The sequence below is a fragment of the Macrobrachium nipponense genome, chromosome 46 (assembly GCF_015104395.2).
Source record: "Macrobrachium nipponense isolate FS-2020 chromosome 46, ASM1510439v2, whole genome shotgun sequence".
NCBI classification, from domain to species: Eukaryota; Metazoa; Arthropoda; class Malacostraca; order Decapoda; family Palaemonidae; genus Macrobrachium; species Macrobrachium nipponense.
Window position 1 is genome coordinate 47,850,479 of NC_061106.1, and position 22,831 is coordinate 47,873,309.

The window sequence follows — 22,831 nt, forward strand, 5'->3', positions numbered from 1 at the left end:
GAAGCAGGGAAGCATTGTCCTAAGCAGGAGGCCACTATACGGCATGAGCCGAACAAACTGCTCTCGTCATCGATCTGGGGAGCTGACCTCTTTCCCGAATCGGCGGTAAACGAGGTTTACCACGAAGCGACCAGGTTCAATCAGAGCCTTAGGGTCCGCTGGGGACTTACTGGTAAGAGGAAGCCAGAAAGTACCCCCCTCAGGTTCCAAGAAAACAAAGAAGCCTAGGAAGTTTACACCTTTACAGGCTCCCCGGCAACAGCAGTTTGTCCAAGCGGTCCCGGTTTCACAAACGGTGCAACCGTCGACCTTGAAGAATCAGAGCCAGCCCATCCTCCTGCTGACGTCCCAGAACCAGCCCTCGACCTCCTACACCGTTTCCCCAGCCTTCAATCCTGTTCTTGAGGCGCAGGGATTCCAAGCCCTCACAGGTTTTGGAAGGGGAAGTAGAGCCAGAGGTGCATTTCGCCAGAAGGGTTGGCGGAAGGACACCCAACAGGTGGGAGACACTTTCGAGGAGGACGCGGAGCACGTCCTGCCCAAACCCAATAGGAACCCTCAGGTAGGAGGGAGGCTGTTCCTCTTCCGGCACCGGTGGGGATTCAGCAGCTGGGCACAAAGCATTGTGTCCAAAGGGCTGGGATGGAGTTGGATCAAAGGTCCTCCTCCATCCAAAACATTCCTTCAAGTACCAACAAAGGAATTGACAGAGTATGCGCAAGAGCTCCTTCAGAAAGGAGTAGTATCAAGAGTCAAACATTTAAAGTTTCAAGGATGCTTGTTCAGCCTGTCCAAAGAAAAAAGGCTCAACAAAACGAAGAATAATCTTAGACTTCGTCCCGTCTAAACTTATTCATTTGTTGCGACAAGTTTCAAAATGCTGACTATCTCGCAGGTGCGGACCTTACTTCCCCGTGGGGCCGTCACCACCTCTATAGATCTTACAGACGCATACTATCATATCCCAGTCGCGAGACACTTCCGCCCATATCTAGGCTTCAGGCTAGGAGACCAGGCATTCTCTTTCAAAGTGATGCCCTTCGGGCTGAACGTAGCCCCCAGGGTGTTCACGAAAATAGCGGAATCAGTAGTCCAGCAATTGAGATCACAAGGGATAATGGTAGTAGCGTACCTCGACGATTGGCTCATCTGGGCAACAACCGTCGAGGAATGCCTCAAAGCCACAAACAAAGTAATTCATTTTCTTTAACATCTGGGGTTCCAAATAAACAAGACCAAATCCATGCTAACGCCGGAGTCTCGTTTTCAGTGGCTCGGCATTCAGTGGGACCTGAACTCCCACACTGTCAATTCCATTGGTCAAGAGGTGGAAGGAAATAGCCAAATCCATAAGACAATTCCTCAAATGCAAACAGACATCAAGGAGAAACCAGGAAAGGATCCTAGGTTTCCCTCCAGTTTGCGTCAGTCACAGACGTTCTGTTGAAAGCAAAGTTGAAAGATATAAATCGAGTTTGGCGCTCAAGAGCAAATGTCAAATCTCGAGACAAGTTGCCATTAATCCCGCCGATTCTTCGCAAACGTCTCTGCCCCTGGGCGGAGGCCAAGAATCTGTCCAAATCAGTTCCTCTCCAGTTCCCCCCTCCGGTGTTGGTTATCCACACGGACGCCTCTCTAACGCCTCTCTAAGCGGGTGGGGAGGATACTCTCAATTCAAGAAAGTTCAAGGAACTTGGTCACCTCAGTTCCGCCGGCTTCACATAAACGTATTGGAAGCCATGGCAGTATTCCTCACTCTGAAGAGGCTTCTACCAGCCAAGAATTCCCATATAAAACTGGTTTTGGACAGCGCAGTAGTGGTACACTGCATCAACAGGGGAGGATCCAAATCAAGGCATGTGAACCATGTCATGATAGCCATTTTCTTTCTAGCAACCAAGTACAAATGGCATCTATCCTCCACTCATCTGGCGGGAGTAAGGAATGTGATAGCAGACGCCCTGTCCCGATCAGTTCCCCTAGAATCGGAGTGGTCCCTGGACAGGCGTTCATTCCAGTAGATATGCCAAAAGGTCCCAGACCTCCAGGTGGATCTTTTCGCATCTCAAGTGAACCACAAGCTCCCCTGCTATGTGGCCCCCAGCCTGGACCCTCTGGCTTATGCCACAGATGCCATGTCCATAGATTGGAATCAATGGAGGAAGATAGACATCCTCCCTCCAGTGAATCTTCTACTGAAAGTCCTGAGCAAACTCAGGACATTCAAGGGACAAGTAGCTCTAGTAGCTCCGGATTGGCCCAAGAGCAATTGGTATCCTCTCCTCCTGGAATTGGGTCTCCGACCTCAACGGATCCCCAATCCCAAACTGTCTCAGTCAGTACAAATGAGGACTGTTTTCGCTTCCTCAGGAACTCTCAAAACCCTAACTTTATGGACTTCATGAAGTTTTGCGGCTAAGAGAGATGCAAATATTGATCCCCAAAATATCCTTTTCTTAGAATTGGATAAAAGGGAATCAACTTTGCGCCAGTATTGATGCTTCTGTTAAGAAAAACTAGCAAATTTCCTGAAGGAAACAAACGCCCAAACCATGACAGTTAATTTAGCTATATCCTTTTTCAGATCTCTGTTTTGAAAAAGGTCTAGCAGCTAGACTATTACCACCAATAAGTCAGCTTTAAAGAAAATCTTCCAGTTTGGCTTTAAGATAGACCTAAAACAGACTCTTACTTTTTGTCTATTCCTAAAGCCTGTGCTAGGCTTAGGCCTTCAGAAAGACCTAGTTCATTTCATGGTTCTTGAATGACGTTTCTCAAACTGGCTTCAGATACTGACAATGATTCATGCAACTATAAAATGTTTATTGAGGGGAAACATTATTTCTTATTAAGCCTGGCCTCAGGAGCCGAATATCAGAACTGTCGGCCCTTTCCAGAGCCTCTGGTCGTAGAATTTCTCCCCTCAGGAGAAGTCCTATTATCTCCATCGTAGCTTTTTAGCAATAAATGAGGATCCTTTATTGAGGTGGGCTCCTTGGAAGGTCCTCCCTCTTCCCGGACCATTCTTTTATGTCCAGTGATGGCCTTACGAGCCTATCTGTCCAGACATCATCTAGATCCTCAGGCCCCCTCTTTATGAGGGAAAAAGGTGGCACTATTTCAATAAAAGGGATTAGACAACAAATCCTGTACTTTATTAAACAAGCTAATCCTGATTCATTCCCCAGAGCCCATGACATCAGAGCAGTAGCCACCTCTATTAATTACTTCCAGCGTATGAGTTTTGATGATTTGAAAAAGTACACGAGCTGGAAATCGCAGACAGTCTTCAAACGTCACTACTTGAAGTCCTTGGAATCTCTTAAATTTCCAGCAGTGGCAGCGGCAAACATAGTTTCCCCTGACACTGTCTAGTAGTTGTAATCGAAGATCCAGATCTCCTTTCTACCTGCCTCACCAATATTTCCCCCTGCCTAGAAAGGCTACATATGGTGATGTGTCCCTTATTTTTCTGCTAGGGGCACTCACACTTGTAAATATTACTACTGACTGTGACTGTTTGGTGAAGTTCTCCCTTATTTTTATGCTAGGGAGACTCACATATATATATTATGAATGTTTACTGATAAGTCTTAGAACTGTTGTGAGTTATCCTCTCTTATTTTTATGCTAGAGTGTCTCACTTGTACATAGTTGTTCATTCAAATCTAGTTTTAAGTTATCATAAGTTAGCCTAAGTTTAGTTTTAAGTCCTATTATATATTTTAAGGCTAACACATGTTACATTATGCTAAGTTTAAATTTATGTATGATAACTCTGTAATTATTTCAACTAGATTATATTCATTTTGTTTTCTTTTTGTTTTCTTGAGACCTTGTTTTACTTCTCTCCAATCTTGTGCTAATTCTCTGGTACTATTTCACGAAGCGACACGGACTGAGCCCAGAAAAGGGATTTTGACGAAGGAAAAATCTATTTCTGGGCAAGGGTCCGTGTCGCCCAGTGAAATCCCCCCCCTATTTTCTCCCACCCTTGCTCCCAAGATTGGTCTCTAACTTCAAGGAGGGCCACGAGAGGCGCTGCGGTCGGCGTGGGAGGATGTGTAGTAGTAGTTGCCGGCACCGGCCGTGTATCAGCTCTCTCAGGGAGGGGGATTTTGATGAAGGAGAATTCTAAATGGCAAGAGGTCCGTGGTAGTGGTCTCACTCGCCCCAGTACCATACCGACACCCTCTTTTTATTTAGGGTGAGCGAGTCAGTTATTCTACATCCCCCTATTTTTAATTTTTTCTCTGGTAATGTTAGTATCATTTACCTAGAAATAATGAACTTAAGGGATTATTTCACTGGGCGACACGAACCCTTGCCCAGAAATAGATTTTTCCTTCGTCAAAATCCCTTAAGGGGGCCGGTCGGAACCCCTATACAGTATATGGTGGTATAGGGCGAAAAATGCTAAGTCATGAAAAAATTCATGGAGCTTCATATGGCAATTGAGAATACGTATACGAAATATTTCGTCAAAATTCCTCTTACTTTCGTAGTTACATGGTAATTAGTAAACATAACTCAATAAGCCTAAAACATTCATCCGTACAAGAAAATGCAATATTTCTTCAGTTATCGTAAATTTTGATAATTATTGGCAAAGAAATTGTGAGAAATGGCATCTGTAGAGATTCCGTGGCTCACAGAAGCGAGTATCTGTCTGGTAACTCTGGTTCAACCATGAATCAGTAGGAACACAGACTTCAAGTAGACTACACGTTCGAGTTTCACATTTTGACATTTGCTTGTTTTTACATGTGTTTATGTATGTTTCGGCAAGAAGTTCATCATGCCAATGAGGAAAAGACAAGGAAAACATCTCGCTAACATACAGACGAAGAAAAATCGCTCAAGTATTATTACAGAATATTGTAATATACGCATAGTTAGTGAAGAGAGAGGGGAGGGTTGCCTAGTAACGACCCCTTCTTGCCTGACAGCACACGTCACACTGTGCCCAAGGCTATGATCTTTGAGCAAAGAGATCTTCATTTATGATAAATAACATAGTTTTGGTTTTTTAATACCCAAAATGGAATATGAAATTCATAATAATCATGATTTATTACATTGTCTTTGTAAAAAGAGTACACCTTCGAGTTTCACCTCTGACATTCTCTTGCATTTAAGTTTGTTTATCTTTGTTTCGGCAAGAATGTCATCATGCCAAAGAGGAAAATACAAGGAAAACATCCCGCTAACATACAGAAGAAAATTCGCTGTAATAAGCCGACTTAGTGAAGGGGAGAGAGGGGGTTACGTAGGAAGGTAGTGCCCAATCTTGCCTCAAGCAGTGCCCCAGGCTACGATATATGAGCAAATGGGGATCATCATTATGATTAAATTATGATAAATAAAATAGTTTTGGTTTATTATACACAAAAAAAGAAATATACATTCATAATAATCATCATTTATTAACATTGTCTTTATAGAAATACGAAGGAAAACTTTGAACGCCCGTATCTCAAAACTATACTTATTGACCTTCAAAATCTATCTATCTCACGTAGTTTTAAAGCTATAACATTGGAATTTGGTATATAACTCAGAAAGACATTATAGAACAATCAAATAGAGCCCTTTTTTCCAATTTTTGTTTCGTCTTTTTTTTTTTTTTTTTTTATTTTTTTTTATAAATTTTTTTCTCGTGATTTATAGGGTTTATTTTTTTACCATATTGAAAAATTCATATCTAGCAAAAAAATGACTTTTAAGAAAAAAAAACTTCTTTTGATTGGAGGTCTACATCAGGTCTATATATGATAGTAATCCCAGGTCTTAATATTAAATATCAAGGGAGGAGATAGAATTTGAAAAAATGGTTATTTTCGGGATAAATTGCCCTGGCGTCACAAAATCGAAGGTCAGAGGCGAAAATCATATGCGGTTTGGAGATGTCCGAAGTCACCTTATTAAGTGGTATGAATGTCAAAGTCCTGTCGTTAAAAAAGGGCATTAGCCGGCCGGCCCCCTTAATGATTGGTGCCTCTGTTAGGTATGTACCGGTGCTAATACCCAATTATCAGTGCCAATGGATGGAAGTCACCGCATTTCTGTGACAAAAATTGCCCTATGAAACCAGATCGCCGATAACTGACACTGCTGATAACCAGGGACTAGCTATATTTATCTCACATCTTAGTGATTAGAATAACCGTGGCTCTTTATGAACAGACAGTTTGCTTGCCTTTCATCATAAATTCTCAAACAGTAAACAAGGAGTATGGAGTACATGTACTTTGGGGCAGTTAAATCATTAATCTAATTCACTTTTATTTCTTCACTTACTGTGAACCATTTTAAAGTTGACATGGTGAAAATTATGTTGAAACATAATGAAGAGAGGAACATCTTCATATGAAGTCGTCTGTGTAATTTGTATTGGGTAAAGTTTCTATAGGTGAATTATTTTGTTATAGATAAAAGTTTTCCAAATCATCGATGATCTCACAACCTGTCAGGCCAACCCTATGGGGGTCAATATTGCGGCCTCGTGGTAGGGATAATGTACAAAATGGTGGTGATAATCTCAACCAATCTATTTATTAGCCAATGCAATTGTAGGTAAAGTGTACATGTATTTACAAGTTATATTTGGAAAGTTTGGCGTCCTCTATCTCACAGAATCAAAATGTGTCAGAACTAATCAAATTTTCATCCTGCTGAAGTATTTTATGAAGAAATTAAATTAAGTAATTGTTGTAATTTACTGTTAGTCCAAAACACTTATTACGATATGTTTATCATTTCAGAATCTTACCCAGGAGACAAAATTTAATTTTAATGCATTCAAAAACCTGAAGGAAGTGAGCTTGTCTCACATAGGCATTAGTGCAGAATCTCTGAAGACTCTATCCAAGTGCAGCAAACTCAAAGCTTTACATTTACTGAATGGTATCCATTTTAGAAAACGGACATGTTTTTTGAAGTAGTTTTTCTTTGTATTTGTGTTTTAAGTTAGATCTTTATCTTGACATAAATTTGGTGTTTAATGATGTGTTCACTTGATTTGTAATATGAGTTTTTCCTTCTCTAGAGTTTGTGTTTAGGGTAAAATATTCAGTTTGATTGCAGTTTCACGCACTACCCTCCTAATATTATTATAGTGGGAGTCATCATCATCCTTAATGCCAGATTTTCCCTTTACAGGGTTGAATGTTAAAAGTTTTGTTTAGCCATCTTCTCCCTTGTGCATTGTGTGCCTGGTAGTGGTAAATACTGCATCAATGCCATTTCCCCATGATTTCGTGACCTTTGTGCCTTCCATATCTTAGTTTTCTGATTAAGGCTCCCAAGAATGAGGATTAAAATTCTCCAAGCATCTGATGTTGGATCCTCTGTGTGTGTGTGTGTGCATTTTTTTTTTTTTTTTTTTTTTTGTTTTTTTTTTTTTTTTTTTTTTTTTGCCAGATATCAATTCATAGCCTTGCACCTTTCTCCACACACCAGACAACAGTGAATATATTACATACATTTTTTCCTCATCAGAATTTCAGCTTGAGGATCCTAAATTTTGAAATGAGTTAATGACCTATCTACAGCCAAAGCCAAATCATGAAAAATGTTTTGGATGAGTTCGTCAGTCATGGCATACAGAACTTGTAAAAAGGTAAAAGCTCCAAAAGGAAAAAAGAGTGCGTATGTGCAGAATTGACCCTCTCTCATCCCTAGCACCCCTGGAGTAAGCAGGAGTGCAAAGAATCCTTGGAGAAGGTAGAAAATATGGCAAACTCATTGAAAGTGAGCCCTATAAGTTTGGGAATAATGGTAGGAAAAATTAGGGAAGTGGAGGAGATGCTGATTAGAAAAAACAGAGAATATTTGTGGTGTTCTTGAGATGAAGTATGAAAGAGCTAGCACAAAAGAGCTCAGTAGTAACATTTGAGATGGAATGGATCTGTTCTCTGATTACTCAAGACAGTCAGGTAGGTCAGAAAAAGAAAACCAAGAATTATTGGAAAGGCGATCAGGTACAGAGACTGGCGTATATATCACTATCAGAGGGTAGTGGTAGGAGGAGAACCTATAGATTGACACATGATTTGGTTTTGAGTATGTGATGTTGAGATAGTAATGTGGGAGAAGGAAATCAGGAAGGAGCAGTAGTTCTGGAATTCTACCAAAGCCAGTGAGTAAATTTGCTAAACTTGATGTTTAAAATGACCAGAGAGAAAAGATTGAAGAAGCTGTAACACATTTGATTTTATGAAGATGAGACATAGTGCCAAAAGAAAGCATTGCCCTGGTAAAACACATAGATGTACTTAATACAACATTATGTGCTGCACTTTGATTTTGATAGTGAGTGATAGAAAGATAAAAGACTCAGTGCAGATGTAACAGAAGAGTTTGCGGTAAGTTATTGTATTCATCAAAGAGTCAGCACAGACCTTGGTAATCATATTAGTAATTGAGAGAGCCACAGAGAAGTGCAGAAGAAAGAGACCCTTAAAGCTTTTATGTGTGGGTGACCAAGTGTTAACAGAATTAATGGAAGAGTTTGTGAAAAATTTAAAAATAGCCATATCTCTGCTGCACAGGCCCTTGATTTCTCTACCGTTATATTCTTATTTACCAGTACTGTACTCTTGCTATTTACTTTCATTTCACCCTGACTGCAGTTACTGTCTTTCTTGCTGCCCTCCCAACCCCTGCTCCACAGTTCAGTGTAACCAATGTGTAGTACAAGCATTCTGCATCTTTTAAGATTTCCCCAACTACCACAAAATGCTTCCCCAACTACCACAGTTAGGCTATATCCTAAGCATTTTTTGAAGGGTATGGTAACATGGATATTTGCTTAATGAGGGTGGTTGTGGTCCCTGTCCCCAGAGATTACCAAGGCCTCACTGTATTGAAATACTCAGGTATAAGCATTTTAACGGACCAATGGGGGAGAAGGTCGTCCATTGCTCATTAAAATGAACCATTGTTTTTTCGTGCTCTACTATGAGATTCAGAGCCTTTGTCCTGGTGCTTTTCTGGATAACTTTTTCCGTGCATTTGACAAAGATATTACTTAGCCATAGTATACTTTACATCCCTACCTAATTTTCAGCAGCATTTTTTATTACTTACAATAGAAAAAAGTATATTCATAAGAGTAAAATAAAGCAGCTGAAGCCAGTGGCGGAGCACACTAATGTATCGGTTCAAAGTTTTACATTACGTAAACATATGACTCCTCCCACAAGGTTATGGCGACAAACAGCCATCTCTGAAATTCTAAATGAATATTCGTACCTTTTCAAGGCTTCAAGAATGGCGGCTATGATAAGTCACTGCCCCCGTGGTTGCAGGACAGCTTTTGTTATTCGACTTGCATAATTGCTACCAAGTTTTTGTCATTTGTTGACTTCCATAAGGTGCAGAAAGATGATTATATATGCTATATTTATTACAATGATCGTCACTGCCATATTAGGAAAAATATCAAATGAGTTATGATGAATGTCAAGTTTTCTTCACTTTGTTAATTGATTTTTAATTTTTATTTTTCAATTGAGAGAAAGGGATAGAAGGCATCAATCCTATATACTACTACTACTACTACTACTACTACTACTACTACTACTACTACTACTACTACTACTACTACTACTACAAAGTGTAACGGTGGAATATTGGTTGTATTTTATTGTTGCTAGAGGTTGAGACTTTTTCATGAATAGCCAATTATCCATCGAGAAGGGGCCAAGTTAATGACATCATAAGTTACGTCATTATATCTGAAAGACATTCCTTTGAGTTTGCTGGCAATGTCTACAAGAATTCAGTGTTACTCTTATAATTACCAGATTATGCAACTTTCATAATATAGGATACAGTAAAAAATTAGGTAGGAATATAAGCTACCCTGTGACAAAATTGTCATCTTTGTCTGGTACGTTGATGAAATTTTATTCTGGAAAAGCATCAGGGTACCAGCTGTGAATCTTATAGTAAGTGATGATTATCAGTAGACTAATCTCAGCCTAGGTGCAACAACCACCAACATTCGTGTAAAGACTCACGTTATGATATAAACTGATAATAAAGGTAATAAAACTATTTTCACCTTATATATTATTGGCATATTCTTCATAATAAATAGGCTATTCAACGAATACTTCCATATCAATGAAATCAACTTTTTTTGAGGTGCCAGCATACATAAAGTAAATGATGAGTTATAAGGTTGCGTTCTCAGCGACCTTTATTTATCATTCAGCAACCTTTCAGAAATTTTAATAGTAAGCAATGAGAAGGAATTCATTTTATTCTTCATGTAATCAGTAAAATACACACACTATTAAAAACTACATAATGTATTAAAAAACCACGCATACGTCATCGTCAGCGTCATACGAGCAAAACCTGCTTGCTCAGACAGAATAGTACAGCTAAAACCTGATTGGCTGGCTGGTTGCCATGGAACTGTTATCCAATGCTCTACCTCTGTTCTATTTTTAGATATGTCGTGATAGCACTAAGTTTGAACTTTATCATGATACTGATTATTTGATTGCTGTTGGCAAAAATTGCTCTATAATTTTCATTACATAATTATTTTCTCTTGAAAATAAGAATTCAACAATAATTTTAACTTTAGTAATATAGTAGTATGAAAATGATAACATATTAGTATGAAAAATCCCACACAGCGAGTCGTAGTAATCAAATGTATGACTACAAACTAATGACGACAGTGTGACAAAAAAAGGACAAACCTCTCCAAGATCAATATGATGAAATGTATTTTGTAGTCTTACTTATTGTTAAAATTCACAAGTTGAATTACAAAATTCAACTTGAGAATTTTAACAATAAGTAAGACTATAAAATACATTTCATCATATCGATCTTGGAGAGGGTTGCTCTTTTCAAAAGTCATCATGTCATCATCAGCTCCATCAGTTGACAATGCAACTGCACAAGTGGCAGTGGCTCACTCGGTGGAGTTGTGAGCCAGATACATTCTGGGTAGGAAGAATGTAGTGGCAGACAAACTCAGCTGCCAGAATCAGTTGATAGGGACAGCGTGTTCCATACACTAGGATGTTGCTGAGAGGTTGTCCAACCTGTGGGGGCAACCAGTAATAGACTTGTTCGTCACCCCACACAACAGAAAACTTTGATGTTCTGTTCAGTCGTACCGAACTCATGGGCAGCTGTAGAGGACACATTCCAACACTGGTGGGACAACCTTGGTGTCTACGCCTTCCTTCTGTTCTGTCTGATTTGCAAGGTGATCAGCAGGATGCTGACCATCCCGAATCTCAGGATGATTCTCGTGCTGGTATCCCAAACTGCTGGCTCTCCTCTCCGAGGCACTAAGAGATCTGCCCCAGTGGCACGACCTTCTGTGCCAACCACATGCAGAGTGGTTGTCAGGGATATTCAATTACCAAAATTAAATATCAGGTAAGTTAGATGAGGGACAGATAACCACTGAAAATACCTTTATTACAATAATTTTCAACATAAACTTATAAATACCCTTCACCACTTATCTTAATTACACAAGAAAATTAGTTTAATGACATCAGTACCCCTGGCCAAAAACATGCCAATCATCACTCCATCAACAACTCATTTAAATATTAACACAAAAAACCTTAACATCATATCATATCAGTACCTAGTAGTCCAGTGGTATATCCTTATCTTATCAGTGAAATAATTCCTACTTCAGGCACTTCTGGCTATTAACAGCTTCCAATGGTGCTACTGCAGCACACAAGCTACTATGCTGGGCATCACGCATTGGGCTAGCTGCCAAAAAGGAAACATCTCACTTAAAATTTAATATTGACACTTTACATTTAAATTTAGACAAGGAACATTGCACTTACAAATTAGTTCTCATAATATTTGTAACTAAAATACCCACAATTTTTAGATTACCATCTTAATATTAATAAAACTCCTTTTACTTACTGCATAAAGTAGGCCAGGTGCGGTTGTCAACCAAAACACACAATTCCCAAAACATAATTCTCCCAATACAGTTCCCTTAACAATGATCTCCTAGTTCACCAACAGGAGAAGCAACTGACTGCTTAGCCACTAACGCCATCTATTGTCCTGAGTATAAATATTTCCCTTACAGTGGTACCATCAAGCAGTGCAGTTCCTGTTTTTTTGCATTGCACTGCAACAGAGATGTCCGGATACCTCAGGCAGTCCTCCGAAGCAGTATACCAGGAGAAGTGGGCTGTCTTCTGCGGTTGGCATTGTAGAAAGGGTATCTATGCGGTTGGAGCCACTCTTCAGTAGGGTGCGGACTTCCTCATCTTCCTTCTCTGGGAAAACTTCTCTGCATTTCAGCAGTAAAGGGTTACCTAGCTGCCCTCAGCTTAGTCCTGTGGCTGAAAGGAGTAGATATCTCCTGGTCTCTAGCAATATCCCTCTTGTTGAGAAGTTTTGAAAGGTCTTGCCCACCCAGAATCTCAGGTTCCCGGCATCTGACTTGACTCTCGTACTGAGGAGTCTTAACTCGTGCACCTTACGAGCCTTTACGAGAGTCTTCAGACAGGAACCTGACACTCAAGATCGTCTTCCTACTTCCTACTTGCCCTGGCATCAGTGAAGAGAGAAGGCAAATTCCATGGGCTTTCTTTTGATGTAAAACACTTGAGGGGATAGGGATTGATTACGCTTGATTTCATCCCAAACTTCGTAGTGAGGACTCAAAATCCGTCGTTCCCTGATGCCAGGTTTGAGTCTTTTACGATCCCCTCTGTAGAGGACTTCGTAGATAATGATGCAGACGAGATACTGCTTTGTCCTGTTAGAATGCTGCTGAACTACTTGAAGCAGACTCTAGAACAGCCGGCCTGAGTGTAGACGATACCAATACTCCCAGACCAAGGGGCCCACGAAGTCAAGAGCATTGCCCCTATCCTTGCATTCTAGAAGAATCTGTTGGTATGCCAGGTACTGGAAGGGGGGTTGTGGTTGAGACAGACCACCTTCACCACGTTTTACCTCCGAGATGTTGCACACAAGTCCTTGGACACTTCTTCCTGGGACCTGTGGTTGTGTAGCTTACCCAGCTCCTCTAATAGGACAGGTTAGCATCTCACCTTAGATGTACAGTTATGGATGAGAGTATGAAAGTGGAGTTACTGGCTCCTCTTCTCCATCCTCCTTCTCTTCCCTCTGGAAGAGAGCTGAATGGCTGTCACATGCTGGAGCTGGCTACAATGCAGGTAAAGGACACAACAAAGTACATATTCTTTTGTCATAGACCACAGAAGCAACTGTTTTCCTCTTGCAAGGGAGGGAAAGTGGGTCCCAGACAGTAAGATAAACCCAATACTTGTATTTTGCCTTAATGTCATTGCTCTTCAGATTCGTCCAAGCTGGTTTGTCCTATGAAAAGGTCGTGCCCCTTATAGGAGGAAAGCCCAGAAATCCAATTATTGATCTCGCAGTTCCTGTACTCCAATCATTTCATCAGAGGTGTGATTCATTCCCTAGCTCTTTTGACCAGGGTACAAATCAAGGTGAGCAAGCTCTAGTTAGCTCCTGTGAATTACAGTGGTAGGTACCTCGACATACGAAAGGCTCAACTTACGAAAAACTCTAGATATGAAAGCAAATACGAAGATTTTTTTGGCTTTATGTATGAAAATAGTTCAAGTTACGAAAGGTTGTTGCTGTAAAGTCCCGAGATTCGCCCGGACCTACGAGAACAATTTTAAAACTTGCGCGCCGCCAACTGAGTAAACTCGCCACCATCCGTTTGTTTACATTCAGCTCTTACGAGTACTGAACGATCGCCAAGCAATCCCTTTTCCTAGCACACAGTAAGCCATAAATTTTCATTAGTATCTCTCTTCAACTAATGAAACTACCAAACAGTATAATAACCATTCATTTCTATTCTTTATTCTATCTTTACCTAATGGAGATACCAAGTTACTGACAGCTATAATGAAACATATACGTAATATTAAAACAGAAGAAGAATTCTAGAAAATACGTATTTGTTGGCTTCGATGATAGCAGTCTGATTTATTTTATATTTTATGATATCTAATTCACAATTTCTCTTATTAAATGTATTGCATGTACTCATTTCAAATAATTATTAAGTAATTATAAACAATCAAACAAAAAAACAAAAACTTTCAAACTTCTGTTTACATCCAGCACCTACGAGTACCGAACGATTGCCCAGCAATCACTTTTCCTAGCACACAGTAAGCCATAAATTTTCATTATCTCTCTTCAACTATGAAACTACCAAACAGTATAATAACCATTCATTTCTATTTATTCTATCTTTACCTAATGTTTTTTTTTTTTATTAAATGTATTGCATGAATAAGTTTTTCAATTTACAGCATCCTTTTACCAATAGAATACATAGAGCACAAGGGGTAGATGCTGACCAATAGGAGAGCAGGATCTTATGGGGGTGACTAGCATCAGGAACCAATGGGAGAGCGGGTAAACAGTACCATCTTTACAAATAGGGCAGCGTATCTACACTACACAGTATACTTATACATATACAGCATAGTAATGATTAATTTCAGCTAATTCTCTAGGTTCAATGCATATTGGCTCATGATAATTCAGTACTGAGAGAAACTGAATAACATTAACAAGTTAGCTGAGCGTATACAATGATAGATACCATGGTAAATCAGACTAGCATTCAGACCGATCTCGGCATAATTGAGCGATACCTATCAGGCTGCTGACGCCTACATATAATTATGGAATAAAATCATAACAAATATGCATCTTTTCCATGAATTTTTTGCAAATCATACATTATCTATCCTATTATATTGTATGTATTGTATCATAAAATACTAACAAAGCGGTCAATATTTAGGTTTGGAAATCAGCTGTTGGCGAATACGCGTTTATTTCATCATATTTAACTCAATTCGGAGCAAATTGTTTTGCTTCTATTAGCATAAAATATCTAGATACTACTTATAAGAGACAAGGTAATTTGTCACTATATGCATGTTTTTAAGTCTAATATGAATTTAATAAGTCTCGTGAACGAAATTATTTTTTTCGTAAACAGATTGCTCTGTGGGCATGTTTATTGTGTAAGGAAAATTATGTGATTCTGTTTGCTATTTTCACTCGATTTCTTTGTAGTACGAGCTTTGCCTTTACGTTCTTTATCTTTTATCGTCATGAAAACAGCAGTAAACTGTATTCTTTCAAGACCAGAAGTTTTAATTAAAATTATTCTCTCAACTTTATCTACGGTTGTGTTTGATCGGATAAGTTTACCGGATTTTTATCTGTGTTACCGATGCACAATAACAGTCATTAGCAGCTCGAAAAGTGTTCTCAGCTTCAGCTACCACTTTGTTTAAATTCAACAGCATGTTTCCTTGCTGATCTTTGATCTAAAACAAACAAAGTTATTACCCAAAAATATATCAGTCCTATTATACATAGCATCATTTATAACATAAGTGTGGTAATTGGTTACTATCGTACGATGGTTGAAATACAAGCCAAATAGATATTTTGATCCAATTCAGTTGTACTTAGTAACACATTGTTTCTCGTTCGGTTGTTCATGGCTGAACACATTTACCAAATGAGTAAAACGTTAAAACAAAACTTTCATAATTCTCTTTTGCTGTTTATTTTTTAACTTATTTAACTAGAAGATGGGATAAAGTTAGGCTATTGTAATTTGGTCTCTCTCTTGCTGCCTGGTTGTACGCTGCTGGGCTGCACCCGTTACATCGAAATTCAAAAATATTTTCAAAATATTGTTGTATGAGTATTAATTGCTAACCCCATCGTAAAATTGGATTATCATAAGACGAATTATCGTAACTTGAACACTACCTGTATATCCTTTTGTCGATGCATGATAATAGTCATTAACAGCTCGAAAAGTGAGCTGCGTATGTGGAGAGCTGGGGTAACTGCACTCCCAGTTGAAAATTTATGTCACTTCGTAGTTCGATCATCATAACTCGCATAGGTCAGAAGTCGATCAGCCATAACTCGCATAGGTCAGAAGTCGATCAGTCATAACTCGCATAGGTCATAAGTCGACAACTAGCTGTATTTGCGTTCTCTGGGTTTGCGGACTCATGCATTCGCGGATTTCTCTCTGGAACATTTCCCCGCATTATTGGTGGAAAATTCGCCCGTTTGCGGTATTTTTCTGTGAGAAATATCCACATTCCTGTTTTTATTTTTTATTAATTTTTTTTTTACCAATTTCATCATAAAATATACTTTTTGTGATAAACTATTGTAAAAACCAAGTATAAAAATTTTTAGTGGGTTTTTCTTGAATTTTAACTAACAAAATAGAGGTTTTAAAACATATTTATAGGGGTTCCAACCATTTGCGGGTTCTAACTATATACGGAGGGACCACTGTATTTTGACTTTAAAATTTGTCGTACTATAACAAATAATGGCCTTTTCTCCTATAAGTAAAGTATCTAGATATTTGTTTATGTTAACTAGAACAAGAAAATTCGCACAGCACTGAGTTAAATATGGCTAAATAAACTCTTATTTGCCATCAGCTGATTTACTAACCAAAACACTAGCCACTATAGTATTATTTTATAACACAATACAGGCGGCCCTCGGTTAGCGGCAGAGTTCCGTTCCTGGCCGCTGACGCCAAGTGATTTTAGACGCTAAGCGATTTTAAAGCCTACGGCCACCGCACAGCACACCTTCTTTCGAAACTCTAAGACCAGTCAAAGGCGCCGTAATGCCACAATGGCACAATAAGTAAAATTATATTTATGCAGTATAGTACTATAGAAATTTACTGTACAGTAGTACTGTACAATACATTATAGCATTGTAAATACTGTAAAGTGAAAAAAGCCTAGCTTTAATCCTTTGGGTGTCTAGAGTATGTAAAGATATAATAAAGTTTATACAGTGTACAGGTAGCTGTAGTGTTCAAGTTACGATAATTAGTCTTACGATAGTCCAATTTTATGAGAGATCAAATTACAATGGCCTAACTTTGTCCATCTTCTAGTTACATAAATATGGTTTTAACGTTATACTCGTTGCGTGAACATGTAAGGCCATGAACAACCGAACGAATACCTTTTTTTTTTTTTCTAAGTACAACCGAACTGGATAACATCCGTTTGGCTTGTATTTCAATCATTGTACTACAGTACACTGTTACTGTAGTTGTTATAAATGGCATTATGTATAGAATAGAACTGAGATATCTTAATGTAATAACTTTATTCGCTATAGATCAAAGAGTAATCGGGAAATATATTGTTAAATTGAAACTTAGTTATAACTGAAGCTGAGAAAACTGTTCAAGCTGCTAATGACTATTATCGTACATCGGCAACAAGGATAAAACTGCAGTAAACATATGCCATCAAACACAACCGTAGATAAAATTGGGATATCATTTTAATCAAAACTACTATAGTTGAAAGAACACATTTTACTGTTGGTTTCACGCCGATATAAGATAAATAATGTAAAGTTCGTATTTCGATGATATATAGGATTATTGCGAATGGAATCACATAATTTTTTACGCAATAAACATGCCGCCAATGTAATCTGTTAACGAAAAAACAAAAAAAAAAATTTGTTCACAATCACAACGAGACATATTCAATAGATATTTCCACCTAAAAACACGTTGTATAAGGAAAAATAGCCTTGTCTCATATAAGTCAAGTATCTAGATATTCATTTATGCTAACTAGAAGCAAGAGAATTCGCTCAGAATTGTGTTATGGTGAAACAAACTCAGTCTCATATTCAACAACTGATTTCAAACCACAACATTGGCCGCACCGCGGAATACTGGCTTAAATTTGCCATAGTATTTTATAATACAATAATATGAGAATACATACAATTATTCTTGGATACAGTGAAATAATGTATAACTTTTTAAAGGATTTATGGAAAAGATGCATAATTAATAAAATAACACCATGCATTTTTCGGAACAGTGGCGGGCAGAACGAACATGGAAAAACATCCCCTTAGAACGTGGAGCGTAATTACAAAGGCCGCCTTAATTTGTATCTTATTTATGTACAAAAAGGAAAATACCTTTACGTAATATATTTTCATACACATTTTAAACGTGAAAGCATAATCATATAAGAAAATCGACACATCGATCGCTAAATTTGCACTCTTTTTAACTCTATATTTTCGGAAGAGCGGCAGACGGTGGCATACAAGAATGAACATGAAAAAACATCGTAGTCGATAACTTGATGGGCAGTTTCAAAAGCAGCCTTTTTATCATATTTCTGCACAGAAATAAAAAATGCCCTCTTCGTAATACATTTTCATACGCATTTTAAACATTAAAGCATAAACATGTATAAAATCAACATATCGATCGTTAATTTGCACATTTTTAAATCTATATTTTCAGGAGAGCGGCGGTGGCTCACAAGAAAGAACATGAAAAAACATCGTATTTGATAACGTGAAGGGCAGTTTCAAAAGCTGCCTTTTTATCATATTTCTGTGCAGAAACAAAAATACCTTTCACGTAATACATTTTCATACACATTTTAAACAAAAGCATGGAGCATTTATAAATCGACACATCCATAGCTAAATTTGCACTTATGTAACTCGATATAGAACAGCATTAGAGGCATATATTTCACCCTAATACCTACGTAATAACTCTCCATAAAATTTGTTAAGGGGGCCGGCCGGAACCTCTATATAGGGCGAAAAATGCAGTCATGAAAAAATTCATGGAGCTTCATATGGCAATTGAGAATACGTATACGAAATATTTCTTCAAAATTCCTCTTACTTTCGTAGTTACAGGGTAATTAGTTAACGTAACTCAATAAGCCTAAAACATTGATCCGTACAAGAAAATGCAATATTTCTTCTATTATCGTAAATTTTGATAATTATTGTCAAAGAAATTGGGAGAAATGGCATCTGTAGACATTCCCCGAGTCGAGAAGGAGACTTCAGGCTCAAGCTACCAAGTCCAGTCTTGATTTAGTGCGATCACAGACGTCAAGTAGTCTACACGTTCCATTTCACATCTGACATTCGCCTGCTTTCAAGTATGTTTATGTATGTTTCGGCAAGAATTTCATCATGCCAATGAGGAAAAGACAAGGGAAACATCTCGCTAACATACAGACGAAGAAAAATCGCTCAAGTATTATTACAGATATCACATCATAATATATGCGTAGTTAGTGAAGAGAGAGGGGAGGGTTGCTTAGTAACGCCCCCGTCTTGCTTGACAGCACACGTCACACTGTGCCTAAGGCTACGATCTTTGAGCAAAGAGATCTTCATTTATGATAAATAACAAAGTTTTGGTTTTTTAATACCCAAAATGGAATATGAAATTCATAATAATCATGATTTATTAAATAGTCTTTGTAAAAAAAGTGTACAACTTCGAGTTTCACCTCTTGACATTCTCTTGCAATTACGTTTGTTTATCTTTGTTTCGGGCAAGAATTTCATCATGCCAAAGAGGAAAATACAAGGAAAACATCTCGCTAACACAACAGAAGAAGAAAATTTGCTGTAATAAGCAGAGTTAGTGGAAGGGGGGAGAGAGAATTGCGTAGGAAGGAGTGCCCCATCTTGCCTCAAGCAGTGCCCCAGGCTACGATATATGAGCAAAGGGATCATCATTTATGATTAAATTATGATAAATAAAATAGTTTTGGAGTGTATTAATACACAAAACAAATATACATTCATAAATAATCATTATTTATTAATATTGTCTTTATAGAAATACGAAGGAAAACTTTTGAACGCCCTTATCTCAAAACTATACTTATTGACCTTCAAAATCTATCTTCTCACTTAGTTTTAAAGCTATAACATTGGAATTTGGTATATAACTCAGAAAGACATTATAGAACAATCAAATAGAGCCCTTTTTTCCAATTTTCGTTTCGTCTTTTTTTTATAAATTTTTTTCTCGTGATTTATAGGGTTTATTTTTTGACCATATTGAAAAATTCATATCTAGCAAAAAAATGGCTTTTAGAAAAAAAACTCTCCATTCGATTGGAGGTCTACATCAGGTCTATATATGGTAGTAATCCCAGGTCTTAATATTAAATATCATGGAGGAGATAGAATTTGAAAAATGGTTATTTTTGGGATAAATCGCCCTGGCGTCACAAAACCGAAGGTCAGAGGCGAAAATCATATGCGGTTTGGAGATGTCCCAAATCACCTTATTAAGTGGTATGAATATCAAAGTCCTGTCCTTAAAAAAGGGCATTAGCCGGCCGGCCCCCTTAATATAATTTGCATAACCTTTAATGGTCTGAACGGCATTTCTAAAAATGTATGAATTCGTTAGACAATGGCACCAGTGGCGCCGTTAACTGAAAATTGTGCCGTAAAAATACCTTTAAAATGTCTGATTTTTTTTATGAATTATTTTTGATGACAGCTGTAAAACCGATTCACCATTGAGCGATTGTGCCGTTAACCGTGGGCCGCCTGTACAGTAGTGCCTCAGGTTATGAAATTAATCCTTTCCAAAGCGGCCTTCGTAACCTGATTTTTTCGTATCTAGAACTACGTTTTACGTGTAAATTGCCTAATTCGTTCCAAGTCCTACAATGCCACAGTAAATTTTATTATAAAGCTAAATTGACCAATAAACAATGAAATACAACAATTTGGACCATTCAATACTTACCTAACCGTTACTGTACCTGTAAATAAAGTGTATTAGTGTACAGGGTACAAGAAATACTGTGTGTACATGTATGTACGTATGTAGTAAAATGTGGAACCTTACCTTTCGAGTGAGGCGATGTCGGAAAGTGACGACAAAGGGGGAGGACAAACGGCAGAAAACATGAACACTTAACTTTACGAAACACATTAAAAAATGGCAGAAAACATTAACACTAAACTTTACAAAACACATTAACAAATGGCAGAAAACAGTAACACTTCTTGATTATCTTCATCTTCGTTTCCATAGAAAACATCCTTTTCTTTCCGTGAACTTCAACAACATTCTTGGAACCCATGGCTAATAACATGAGCAATTAAGTTCACACACAACACGATAAAGTAACTTACAGTACAACAAAAGCGAAATCACTAACACGAATTTTCGTTAACAAACGAAATATATGTGAACGAACGAATTCCAGGTGTTTTCGACAACGCTGCCACAAAAAATGGTCATGGAAAGCCTTTATATAGAGATGTGATGGGACAGATACTGACCAATAGGAGAGCAGGATCTTACAGCGATGACTAGCATCAGGAACCAATTGGAGAGCGGGAGGATGGTGGCAAGTCTACTGAGTTGGTGGTGCGCCAGTTTTAAAATTGTTCTCGGTGGCCCGGGCAAATCTCGGACTTTACCCTTTCGCAACTTGAATTTTTTATACATAGGGACTTTTGTATGTAGAGGTTCCACTGTAATATGAAAATACATACAATATTATTGGATACAGAAAAGTAATGTATAACATTTTAAAAGATTTGTGGAAAAGATGCACATTCATTATGTATGTAATTATACGTAGCCATCAGCAGCTTGACATCATTCAGTTATGCCGACGATGTTGGAACAAAGCTGATTTTCGTTTCATGTCCATTTTTTTTTTCGCTTTATTAATAGATAAAGAAAATCTTTAGCTTTATTAACAAATGAACAAAGTTGTTTCCTTTATTAATAAATATACTGTGCTATGTCTTTGTTTATGTCGACAGCTGTTGACTGCAGCGCTGATGCGCATCGTGCACGGGTGATTTGAAAACAACGCTCGGCCGCCAATTCACGTTGTATCAAAATTTTTGCGTCTTTTAAACATTTTTAAATATTTTCTAGCTTGCATTAAATCGAAAACGTGTTAATTAATTGAGAGGTGACTACTGTATTTTTGTTTTTTTGTGACATTTTATCATGAAAAATTTTATTTAGTTTAAATTACAAAAATAACATGAAAATAGGCAGTTTTAAGCATTTTTAGAGGGGTATTTGGATCTTCCAGCTATTAAAATGCATATTGTTCCGACACGGCATACAAACCTTCGGTCCTTTTACAATAGGAAGGTACTAGCGGCAGCTGGATAGGTCGTAAGCTTTCGAACAAGGGGTTTCGGTAGTTAACTGCTTGTCCGACAGGCGCGCGCGGCCGCGACTGGTAGGTAAACAAATCACTTTTGCTTTCGCCTGCTGGCGTGTGGACGTGTATCGTCGCTCTCTGCCCGCTTCATCGTCGTTTGCTTTCGCAGGATTGTGTTTTTTCTTTTTCTATTTATCTAGTGAAACTGAATTGTAAGTACAATCATTTCATTGAATTCAATTGTGAATTAAAGGATCTTGGTTTCACCACGCCCTCCGATTACCCGAGTGCCGTGGACTGAAGGGCGTAAGTGCGGGAATTCATTTTTCCCAGAAATGATCCTCGTATTGTGTATGCTCGGTGCCGAGGGCGGGAGCGCTCGCTCCGAGCGTAGATTGGGTTGGAAATGTGTAGATGAAAATCGTAAGTAAGTGCTCTTTTCATTTATATTTTTTTGACCTGTATGCCCGTTGCCGAACGAATGCGCTCGGCACGAAACTTATTCAGTATGGAATGTGGAATCGCAAGTACAGTATTCTTTTTCATTTTCATATATTATTTTGATGTAGCAATACTCATTTTGGATCAGTGTCCGAACTTACCCGGAAATTGATCCTTCCCCCTTTTATTTTGAATGAAGTGAAATCGCAAGTGCAGTTCTTTTTCTTTTCATTTTTTATTGAGATTGCATTGTTTACTGGGATCTATGTTTCCGCTATTCCCGGGAATTGATCCTTCCCCTTTTTATTTGTAATTGAAGTGAA

General features: G+C 38.2%; 1 long non-coding RNA gene across 1 annotated transcript in view; it reads left to right on the forward strand.

Moving 5' to 3' along the window:
- Positions 1-6,910, forward strand: part of LOC135214630 (uncharacterized) — a 51,204-nt gene extending 44,294 nt beyond the window's left edge. Inside the window, exon 3 of the long non-coding RNA XR_010314447.1 lies at positions 6,765-6,910. This is a non-coding gene — a long non-coding RNA (uncharacterized LOC135214630). The remainder of the gene's footprint in view (positions 1-6,764) is intronic.
- Positions 6,911-22,831: the final 15,921 nt, after the last annotated feature.